The sequence below is a fragment of the Macaca thibetana genome, chromosome 7 (assembly GCF_024542745.1).
Source record: "Macaca thibetana thibetana isolate TM-01 chromosome 7, ASM2454274v1, whole genome shotgun sequence".
NCBI lineage: Eukaryota > Metazoa > Chordata > Mammalia > Primates > Cercopithecidae > Macaca > Macaca thibetana.
Genome location: NC_065584.1, coordinates 160,819,143 through 160,831,210, shown reverse-complemented (window position 1 = coordinate 160,831,210; position 12,068 = coordinate 160,819,143). Strand labels below are relative to the sequence as shown.

Sequence of the window (12,068 nt, the reverse complement as noted above, 5' to 3'; positions counted from 1 at the left end):
TGTATTTTATTGAGGGTTTTTGTGTTGATATTCATGAGAATGACCTATGGTTTTCTTATTGGTACAATCTTTGTTAGGTTTTGGGATCAATAATATCCTTATTTCATTGAAGGAGTTTGAATATTTTTCTCCTTTGTCTAAGTTTTAGAACGGTTTAGCATTAGAATTATCTAATGTTTAAAGTCTGGTAGAATTCTCTATGAAGCTGTCTGGATCTAGGTTTTCTTAGCAATAATTCCTAAATTTGTTTTATGGAGAATGATCTATTTGAATTTTCCTCTCTGTAAATCAGTCTGTATTAGACTTTCTGTTTCTTTGGGGGTGATTTTTTTTTTTTTGTAAATTATATTTTTAAAAAAGCAGAATTATCCAGTTCATCCAGGTTTTCAAGTTTATTGGTAAAGAATTTATCAAAATAGCCTCTTTTCTGATTTAAAAACATATTATCCATTTCTGTGGTTAAATTTCCTCTGGCATATCTTCGCTTGTAGTTTGGTTATCTATTTTGCATAAAAAACAACCCTAAAAATCAGTAGCTTCAAAAACAACCATTCGATTTGTTCATAATCCTATGGAACAGGTATTTGGGCTGGTCTCACCTAGGCAGTTCCACTCCATGTGGTATCATCTTGGGTCACTCACAGGGCTGCATTCAGCCTTCAATAGCAATCTCCTCATTGTACTTGCAGCCGCTACTAGCAGTTTCCTTACTGCCCCTTAGGCCTCCACCTACTGCTTGGTCGAAAATCCAGTGCCACAAATTTTTCAGTTTTTAGTTACACAAACACCTTACTTCTAGGAACCTTACTTCCAGGATTATCTGTTTCTGTGTAACATACTACCCCGAAACTCAGTGGCTTAAAATAGCAACCATATTATAATTTACTCAGAATTCTTGGGAATTCAAGCAGGTGATGCTGGGTGGTTGTTCTCCACGTGGTATTGGCAAGGGTTACTCAGGAGCTGTGTTCAGCTGGGTGTTTGGCAGGATCTGAAACATTTAAAGTAGATTCAGGTCTCTCTCCCCAGAGGATAGTCAGACTTCATACGTGGAGACAAAAAGGGAGTATTCTAATAGACGACAGTGGAAGCTGTTGATCTGTTAATGCCTAACTTTAAGAATTATGAAGCATCATCTACCACATTCTCCTTGTCAAAGCAAGTCATAGTGCCACTCAGATTCAAAGCGAGGGGAAGTAGACCCCAGCACTCAGTGAGAGGAGTGACAAAGAATTTGTGGCCATCTGCAGTTCACCAACTGTGCTTTCTCTCAAGTTCATTTCATTTCATTTTACTGAGAACCAGCTCTTGGATTTATGTATTTTGGTTTCATTCTCTTTTTCTGTTTCTAACTCATTTATTTCTTCCTTTACTTTATTAATTCCTTCTTTCTATTTACCTTGGAATTATTTTATCACTCTAAAAAATCTCTTTCCCCCCACCTTTGCCATTTATTTTTTTTTCTTACAGGACTAATGAATGTTAGTGAGTAATACTTAATAGTAGAAATGAATTTATTAGAACTGAGTGAAGTCTCTGGGGGATGTAGGAGGCAAAGAGTGATCTGGAACATGAGACCTTGCCTTGATATCTCTGCACTAGGGTGTCCTAAGTACCTTTGGGACTCTGGGCTCTGGATGCTATGTGGCAACAGAAAATTGAAAAGTGAGGTGAAAGGATGCCAAAGAAAACTTTGAAATACTTTACCTTTTGGCTTGGAGATACCCTAGATTACGCCTGACATTCATACTGAGTGTATTCTTCCTTATACTTTCTGCTGGTTTACTGTATTTGATTATACAGGTTGAGTATCCTTTATCCTAAATGCTTGAGATCAGAAGTATTTCAGATTTTAGACTTTTGGATTAGGGATACTCAACCTGTACAAACTAACATCAGTTAAAAAAAAAAAAATCCTCAAAGAAAAAAATGTATTCATTTTGAATTTTCCCAGTATTTTTAAACCCACCCACATTATTTCTGCTTTCACTAATCTCCATTTTTGTTTTCCCTATCTCTGGAGTCCAGACATTTTGGAGAAGCTGAAAGTTTCTTGTGTGCTTTGTAAAATTCCTTGACATGCTTTCTTTTCCATTTATTTTTATTCTGAAATGAACTTTTTTACTACTGAACATGGTTCTTGTTCAATTCTAGGTTGTAGACCTTTTTAAGCCAAATTCTTTCTCATATATGTATTTTGAACATGCTAAAAGCTTATCAGGTGAAAAATAGTAAAAACAGTCAATAAAAGTTAGGTAATATTTAGATACTTTATATACAGCCACAAACATCTTTCAAGAAAACATGGTAAGTTAGTTGACTTACCAATAAAATAATTCTGAAAGTCTCCCATGTGGTGGCTGTAGGATATAAAAGCTAACAAAGAAGCTTAAGTTACCATTTGCAGTACAGTTTCAGATGAACTCTTTGTAATTTGTCTTGTTTTAATAAGAATTAATTAAATTAATTGAGAATGGGCATATATAGGAGTCAAGAAATTTATGTTATGAAAGCATAATTTAGTAAATTTACTTTGACATACAAAAACTAAACATTAAAATACAGTATATTCAGTTTGACTTCTTATTCAAGTTAAGCTCTTAATATAATATCCAGAAAATAAATTGTATCATAGTTGGGTAACCAATGAATGATCATTGTTTACAACTTTTTTGGGGTCAGCATTTTACTGGTCTTACGCAGTTCAGTTATGATTAAAGCAGGAAATGTAACCTTTTCAATAAAATGTAAACTTTTAAACCAGATTCTAAGTTTAGCTATTTTGACCTTGACAAATAATAATTAAAGAGGCACCAAGATAAAATTATCTTGTTTGTGTGCTTCTCTTCAAAACCCATATGTTCAAATAAATGTCATTAAAACAGCCCAACTACAGAAAAAGAGAGGTCAAAATTCACTCAATTTGGAGATAAAAGAATAGTACAATGAGTTTTGCTGATATAACCACAGGCAAATGCTATTAACTATCTATACACCATACACAAAAATGGATTTTAAAGACTTAAATGTAAAACCTGAAACTATGAAACTATTAGAATGCATACGGGGAAATGCTTCAGGACACTGATCTGGGCAAAGGTTTTTTTTAGTAAGACCTCAAAAGCACAGGCAACAAAAGCAAACATAGATAAATGGGATTACGTCAGGCTAGAAAGCTTCTGCTCAGCAAAGGAATAGTCAACAGAGTGAAGATACAACCTACAGAATGGGACAAAATGTTTGCAAGTGATCCATCTCACAAGGAATTAGTAATGAGAATGTATAAGGAACTCCAACAATTCTGCAGAAAAAAAAAAGCCCAAATAATCTGATGAAAAAAATGGACATATAGCTTTATGCAGTGGCAGTATTGTAGCCAATGAGGTTTATCTGAGGTGCAGTTATTGCTAATTGAAAAAAAATGGCCATATAATCTGAATAGACATTTCTTAAAAGAACACATATAAGTGGCCAACAGATGAAAAAAATGTTCAACATCACTAACCATAAGGGAAATGTAAATCAAAACTACAATAAGATATCATCTCACCCCAGTTAACACAGCTATTACCAAAAAGAAAAAGTAATAGATACTGGTGAGAATATAGAGAAAGGGGAATGGTAGTACACTATTGGGAATGTAAACTAGTACAGCCACTATGAAAAACAGTATGGAGGTTCCTCTATCTACCATATGATCCAGCAATCCTGCTGCTGGGTATATATCCCAAAAAATAAAAAAGTATATCAAAGGGTTGTCTGCACTCCCATGTTTATTGCAGTACTATTCACGATAGCCAAGATACATAATTAACCTAAGTGTCCATCAACAGGCGAATGGATAAAGAAAATGTAGGTATATACACAATAGAATATTATTCAGCCATAAAAAATAGAAGTCCCATCATGTACAACAACATGAATGGAGCCATAGGTCATTATGTTAAGGGAAATAATCTAGGCATGAGAAGACAAATACTGCATGCTCTCACTGATATGCAAAAGCCAAAAAATATTGATCTCAGGGAGGCAGAGAATTGAATATGGTTACCAGAGGCTGGGAAGGGTAGTGGGTGGATGTGGGGGAAATGAAGAGAGGTTAGTGAATGGGTACAAAAATACTGTTAGATTTATTGTGTATTTCAAAATAGCTAGAAGAGGCTGGGCACGGTAGCTCATGTCTGTAATCCCAGCACTTTGGGAGGCTGAGGTGGGCAGATCACTTGAGGTCAGGAGTTGGAGACCAGATGGTCAACATGATGAAATCCCGTCTCTACTGAAAATACAAAAATTAGCCAGGTGTGGTGGCAGGCACCTGTATTCCCAGCTACTTGGGAGGCTGAGGCAGGAGAATCGCTTGAACGTGGGAGGCAGAGGTTGTAGTAAGCCGAGATCACGTCACTGCACTCCAGCCTGAGCAACAGAGTGAGACTCTATCTCAAAAAAAAAAAAAAGAAAGAAAGAAAAAAAAGAAAAGCTAGAAGAGAAGATTGGGAATGTTCCCAAAAGAAAGAAGTGATAAGATGGCCAAATAGGAACAGCTCTGGCCTGCAGCTCCCAGGGAGATCAATGCAGGTGATTTCTGCATTTCCAACTGAGGTATCCAGCTCATCTCATTGGGACTGATTAGATGGTGCAGCCCACAGAGGGTGAGCTGAAGTAGCGTGGGGCGTCACCTTACCCGGGAAGCACAAGGGGTCGGGGAATTCCCTCCCCTAACCAAGGGAAGCCCTGAGGGACTGTGAGGAATGGTGCATTCCGGCGCAGATACTATGCTTTTCCCACGGTCTTCGCAACCTGCAGACCAGGAGATTCCCTCGGGTGCCTGCACCACTAGGGCCCTGGATTTCAAGCACAAAACTGCGTGGCCATTTGGGCAGACACCGAGCTAGCTGCAGGAGTTTTTCATACCCCAGTGGCGCCTGGAACACCACTGAGAGAACCGTTCACTCCCCTGGAAAGGGGGCTGAAGCCAGGGAGCCAAGTGGTCTAGCTCAGTGGATTCTACCCCCACAGAGCCCAGCAAGCTAAGATCCACTGGCTGGAAATTCTCACTGCCAGCACAGCAGTCTGAAGTTGACCTGGAATGCTTGAGCTTGGTGGCGGGGAGGGGCACCTGGAGGCTTCAGTAGGCAGTTTTCCCCTCATAGTGTAAACAAAACTGCTGGGAAGTTTGGACAGGGCAGAGCCCACCACAGTGCTACAAAGCTGCTGTAGCCAAACTGCCTCTCTAGATTCCTCCTCTCTGGGCAGGGCATTTCTGAAAGAAAGGCAGCAGCCCCAGTCAGGGACTTACAGATAAAACTCCCATCTCCCTGGGACAGAGTACCTGGGGGAAGGAGCGGCTGTGGGCACAGCTTCAACAGACTTGAACGTTCCTGCCTGGTGGCTCTGAAGAGAGCAGGAGATCTCCTAGCACAGTGCTCGAGCTCTGCTAAGGGACAGACTGCCTCCTCAAGTGGGTCCCTGACCTCCCTGACCTCCATGCCTCCTGACTGGGAGACACCTCCTAGCAGGGGTCAACAGGTGTTCTCTCACCTCATACAGGAGAGCTCCGGCTGGCATCTGGCAGGTGCCCTTCTGGAGTGAAGCTTCCAGAGGAAGGAACAGGCAGCAATCTTTGCTGTTCTGCAGCCTCTGCTGGCAATACCCAGGCAAACAGGGTCTGGAGTGGACCTTCAGCAAACTCCAGCAGACCTGCAGCAGAGGGGCCTGACTGTTAGAAGGAAAACTAACAGAAAGGAATAGCATCAGCAAAAAGGCTGTCCACAAAAAAAACCCCACCCAAAGGTCACCAGCATCAAAGATCAAAGGTAGATAAATCCATGAAGATGAGGAAAAACCGGTGCCAAAAGGCTGAAAATTCCAAAAACCAGAACTCCTCTTCTCCTCCAAAGGATCACAACTCCTCGCCAGCAAGGGAACAAAACTGGATGGGGAATGAGTTTGACAAATTGACAGAATTAGGCTTCAGAAGGTGGGTAATAGCAAACTCCTTCAAGCTAAATGAGCATATTCTAACACAATACAAGGAAGCTAAGAACCTTGAAAAAAGGTTAGAGGAATTGCTAACTAGAGGAACCAGTGTAGAGAAGAACATAAACGACCTGATGGAACTGAAAAACACAGCACGAGAACTTCGTGAAGTATACACAAGTGTCAACAGCTGAATCATTCAAGTGGAAGAAAGGATATCAGAGATTGAAGATCAATTGATTAAATAAAGCATGAAGACAAGATTAGAGAAAAAAAATGAAAAAGAACGAAGTATGGGACTATGTGAAAAGACCAAACATATGTTTGATTGGTGTATCTGAAAGTGACAGGGAGAATGGAACCAAACTGGAAAACACTCTTCAGAATATTATCCAGGAGGCCTTCCCCAACCTAGCAAGACAGGCCAACATTCAAACTCAGGAAATACAGAGAACACCACAAAGATACTCCTCAAGAAGAGCAACCCCAAGACATATAATCATCAGATTCACCAAGGCTGAAATGAAGGAAAGAATGTCAAGGGCAGCCAGAGAGAAAGGTCGGGTTACCTACCCACAAAGGGAAGCCCATCAGACTAACAGCAGATCTCTCTGCAGAAACCCTACAAGCCAGAAGAGAGTGGGGGCCAATATTCAACATTCTTAAAGAAAAGAATTTTCAACCCAGAATTTCATATCCAGCCAAACTAAGCTTCATAAGCAAAGGAGAAATAAAATCCTTTACAGACAAGCAAATGCTGAGAGATTTTGTCACCACCAGGCCTGCCTTACAAGAGCTCCTGAAGGAAGCACTAAACATGGAAAGGAAAAATTGGTACCAGCCACTGCAAAAACATACCAGATTGTAAAGACCATTGACACTATGAAGAAACTGCATCAATTAACAGGCAAAATAACCAGCTAGCATCATGATGACAGGATCAAATTCACACATAGCAATATTAGCCTCAAATGTAAATGGGCTAAATGCCCCAATTAAAAGACACAGACTGGCAAATTGGATAGAGTCAAGACTCATTGGTGTGCTGTATTCAGGAGACCCATCTCACATGCAAAGACACACGTAGGCTCAAAATAAAGGGATAGAGGAATATTTGCCAAGCAAATGGAAAGAAAAAAAGGGAAGGGGTTACAATCTTAGTCTCTAATAAAAGAGACTTTAAACCAACAAAGATCAAAAGAGACAAGGAAGGGTATTATATAATGGTAAACGAATCAATGCAACAAGAAGAGCCAACTATCCTAAATATGTATGCACCCAATAGAGGAGCACTCAGATTCATAAAGCAAGTTCTTAGAGACATACAAAAAGACTTAGACTCCCACATAATAATAGTGGGAGACTTTAACACCCTACTGTCAATATTAGATCAATGAGACAGAAAAGTAACAAGGATATTCAGGACTTGAACTAAGCTCTGGACCAAGCAGACCTAATAGACATCTACATAACTCTTCATCCCGAAGCAAAAGAATATACATTCTTCTCAGCACCACATCGCACTTATTCTAGAATTGACCACATAATTGGAAATAAAACACTCCTCAGCAAATGCAAAAGAACGGAAATTATAACAGTCTCTCAGACCACAGTGCAACCAAATTAGAACTCAGGAATAAGAAACTCACTCAAAGCCACACAACTACATGGAAACTGAACAATCTGATCCTGAATGACTACTGGGCAGATAACAAATTAAGGCAGAAATAATGAAGTTCTTTGAAACCAATGAGAACAAAGACACAACGTACCAGAATCTCTGGGACACAGCTAAAACAGTGTTTAGAGGGAAATTTATAGCACTAAATGCACACAGAAGAAAGCATGAAAGATCTAAAATCGACACCCTAACATCACAATTAAAAGAACTAGGGAAGCAAGAGCAAACACATTCAAAAGCTAGCAGAAGACAAGAAATAACTAAGATCAGAGCAAAACGGAAAGAGATAGAGACACGAAAAATCCTTCAAAAACTCAGTGAATCCGGGAGCTGGCTTTTTGAAAAGATTAACAAAACAGACCACTAGCCAGACTAATAAAGAAGAAAGGAGAGAAGAATCAAATAGACACAATAAAAATGCTAAAGAGGATATCACCACTGATCCCACAGAAATACAAAGTACCATCGGAGAATACTATAAACACCTCTACAAATATGAACTAGAAAATCTAGAAGAAATGGATAAATTCCTGGACACATACCCCCTCCCAAGACTAAATCAGGAAGAAGTCGAATCCCTGAATAGACCAATAACAAGTTCTGAAATTGAGGCAGTAATTAATAGTCTACCAAGCAAAAAAAGCCCAGGACCAGATGAATTCACAGCCGAATTCTACCAGAGGTACCAAAAGGACCTGGTACCATTCCTTCTGAAACTATTCCAAACAATAGAAAAAGAGGTACTCCTCCTTAACTCATTTTATGAGGCCAGCATCATCCTGATACCAAAACCTGGCAGAGACACAACAAAAAAAGAAAATTTCAGGCCAGTATCCCTGATGAACATTGATATGAAAATCCTCAATAAAATACTAGCAAACTGAATCCAGCAGCACATCAAAAAGCTTATCCACCACGATCAAGTCAGCTTCATCCCTGGAATGCAAGGTTGGTTTAACATATGCAAATCAATACACATAATCCACCACATAAACAGAACCAATGACAAAAACCACATGATTATCTCAATAGATGCAGAAAAGGCCTTCAATAAAATTCACCACCCCTTCATGCTAAAAACTCTTAATAAACTAGGTATTGATGGAACATATCTCAAAATAGTAAGAGCTATTTATGACAAACCCACAGGCAATATCATACTGGATGGGAAAAAGCTGGAAGCATTCCCTTTGAAAACCGGCACAAGACAAGGATACCCTCTCTCACCACTCCTACTCAACATAGTATTGGAAGTTCTGGCCAGGGAAATCAGGCAAGAGAAAGAAATAAAGCGTATTCAAATAGGAAGAGAGGAAGTCAAATTGTTTCTGTTTGCATATGACATGATTGTATATTTAGAAAACCCTGTCATCTCAACCCAAAATCTCCTTAAGCTGAAAAGCAACTTCAGCAAAGTCTCAGGATACAAAATCAGTGTGCAAAATCACAAGCATTCCTATACACCAATAACAGAGAGCCAGATCATGAGTGAACTCCCATTCACAACTGCTACTAAGAAAATAAAATACCTAGGAATAAGACTTACAAGGGATATGAAGGACCTCTTCAAGGAGAACTACAAACCACTGCTCAAGGAAATAAGGACACAAACAAATGGAAGAACATTCCATGCTCATGGATAGGAGAATCAATATCTTGAAAATGGCTATACTGCCCAAAGTAATTTAGAGATTCAATGCTATCCCCATCAAGCTACCATTGACTTTCTTCACATAATTAGAAAAAACTACTTTAAATTTCATATGGAAACAAAAAAGAGCCTGTATAGCCAAGACAGTCCTGGGCAAGAAGAACAAAGCTGAAGGCATCACGCTACCTGACTTCAAACTATACTACAAGGCTACAGTAACCAAAACAGCATGATACTGGTACCAAAACAAATACATAAACAAATGGAACAGAACAGAGGCCTGAGAAATTATACCACACATCTACCACCATCTGATCTTTGGCAAACCTGACAAAAAACAAACAATGGGGAAAGGATTCTCTACTTCATAAATCATGTTGGGAAAACTGGATAGCTATATGCAGAAAACTGAAACGGGACCCCTTCCTTACACCTTATGCAAAAATTAACTCAAGATGGATTAAAGACTTAAAATTGTAAGACCTAAAACCTTAAAAATGCTAGAAGAAAACCTAGGCAATACCATTCAGGATGTAGGCTTGGGAAAGACTTCATGACTAAAACATCAAAAGCAATGGCAACAAAAGCCAAAATTGACAAATGGGATCAATTAAACTAAAGAGCTTCTGCACAGTAAAAGAAACTATCATCAGAGTGAACAGGCAACCTACAGAATGGGAGAAAATTTTTGCAATCTATCCATCTGACAAAGGGCTAACATACAGAATCCACAAAGAACTTAAACAAATTTACAAGAAAAAAACCAACAACCCCATCAAAAAGTGGGCAAAGGATATGAACAGACACTTCTCAAAAGAAGACATTTATTTGGCCAACAAACTTGAAAAAAGGCTCATCATCACTGGTCATTAGAGAAATGCAAATCAAAACCACAATGAGATACCATCTCACACCAGTTAGAATGACAATCATTAAAAAGTCAGGAAACAACAGATACTGGAGAAGATGTGGAGAAATAGGAATGCTTTTACACTATTGGTGGGAGTGTAAATTAGTTCAACCATTGTGGAAGACAGTGTGGGGATTCCTCAAGAATCTAGAACTAGAAATACCATTTGACCCAGCAATCCCATTACTGGGTATATACTCAAAGGATTATAAATCATGCTACTATAAAGACACAGGCACACATATGTTTATTGTGGCACTGTTCATAATTTTACTGTTATTATGAACTTAGATTTTTAAAAAACGTTTCTTAGTTTTGGTGAGAAGAATTTGAGTTTAGCACATTTAAAGCATTAGAAGTCCAATTTCCTTTTTCTGGGAATTTTAAGAATATTCAAATTACATAAGAACTTATTTATCTCTATAAATCAATAAGAACAGAGCTCCTTGAATTTAAGAGACCTTATACTGTAATTAATAATATCCTCTGTAGATAGGATATTATACCTCACATAATGAGAGGGATAGGCCTTTCTGAATTTTGGACCCATAGAGACAGAGCTTACAGCTTCATGTGTACAAGTTTGGCACAAGTCAAGAGTAAACACAGAAACACAAAATCTCTCTGGCCCAAAATCAAAGAGGTATTCTCCTTCCCAGTGGGCATAACATATTTAATTGATTTGAGCTAAAAGAAAATAGACAATTTTTTTAAAAGTATAACCAGATTCTCTGTCATCTCCCACCCAATAGGGATAGATCTATATCACCTTCTACAAAGATCATGAGATGGTCAAACTATAAAAACTAAAACCCTTATTGTTTTTACAGTTAATAAGGAACTGATTAATGAGGGAACCAATAGATGTAAAAACTGGCTTAAAGGAGAATTCAAACCACACATATATGTACAGGTAATCAGACATGTTTAAATGAATTTACAAATAGATATGAAACTAGTTGGTATCCACAGGGCAATCTGTTGTATTATACTGGACAAAATTCATTTGCATTAGCATAAGTTTTCTACAATTTACAGAGTTGTAAAATAGCTCGAAGACAGTGAAAATCGCAGGTACTTATAGAATCAGATAACCCAGAAAGGTGCATTTGACAGGACACCTGGTCATCTTTTTCTGTTGTCTGCTTCAGTCTTTCTTTAGAGAACAATCCAGGAAGCAATCCTTGACTTCTTGGCCAACTTAGACACAAGGTCAGCCAGGCCTAATCTTTTAACATTTCAGCTGGAACTTACGAGATTCTCAGAGCAAGCATGGGGGCAGGCAGTTTGTCTTCACCTATCCCTGCATCCCGAGCTAGATGAGGCCTTTTCTTGCTGTCTCACTTTCCTCCATGCATCTTGTGACCCATCCAGAGGATCACTTCAGAGCCAAACATTGCACAGTGTGGAGGTGAAACTCTGTGATAGGAGGAGGTTTAACTTGGTAAAGAATTACCATTGGAATAATTATCCAGAGTGACTTGGTAAGGTCTGGTTTCACCAGGGCCCTCCCTGAGGGTCATTCCCAACCAATACCTGCCCATACAGTCACAGGCTCAGACCTGGGACCGTCCCTGCTGCCTAGGCTGAGACCCAGCTCTGTCCCCTGTCTACAATAGTAGCAGCCCCAGCCTTCAACAGGTGGAATTATAATTTGTCAGGTGATAAAACAAAGACTGAAATCTATTTAAGAGAAGCAGTTTAAGAGTACAAACATATAATATATGAAGTGCTAGTTATATGAAAGTAAAATGATTAAGGTTGAGTTTCACTTATAATTTGAAAACCAACATTTATTGTGCTTCTACATTGGACATGTTGTCTCAATTGTATTTTGGTCTCTCAGCAAT

General features: G+C 38.8%; 1 protein-coding gene and 1 pseudogene across 3 annotated transcripts in view; both read left to right on the top strand.

Annotated features, from left to right (window-relative positions):
• The window catches only part of NRG4 (neuregulin 4), a 123,683-nt gene that overhangs the window by 73,494 nt on the left and 38,121 nt on the right, over positions 1–12,068 (top strand). The window lies entirely within an intron of this gene.
• LOC126960497 (uncharacterized) lies at positions 3,351–3,458 on the top strand (annotated as a pseudogene).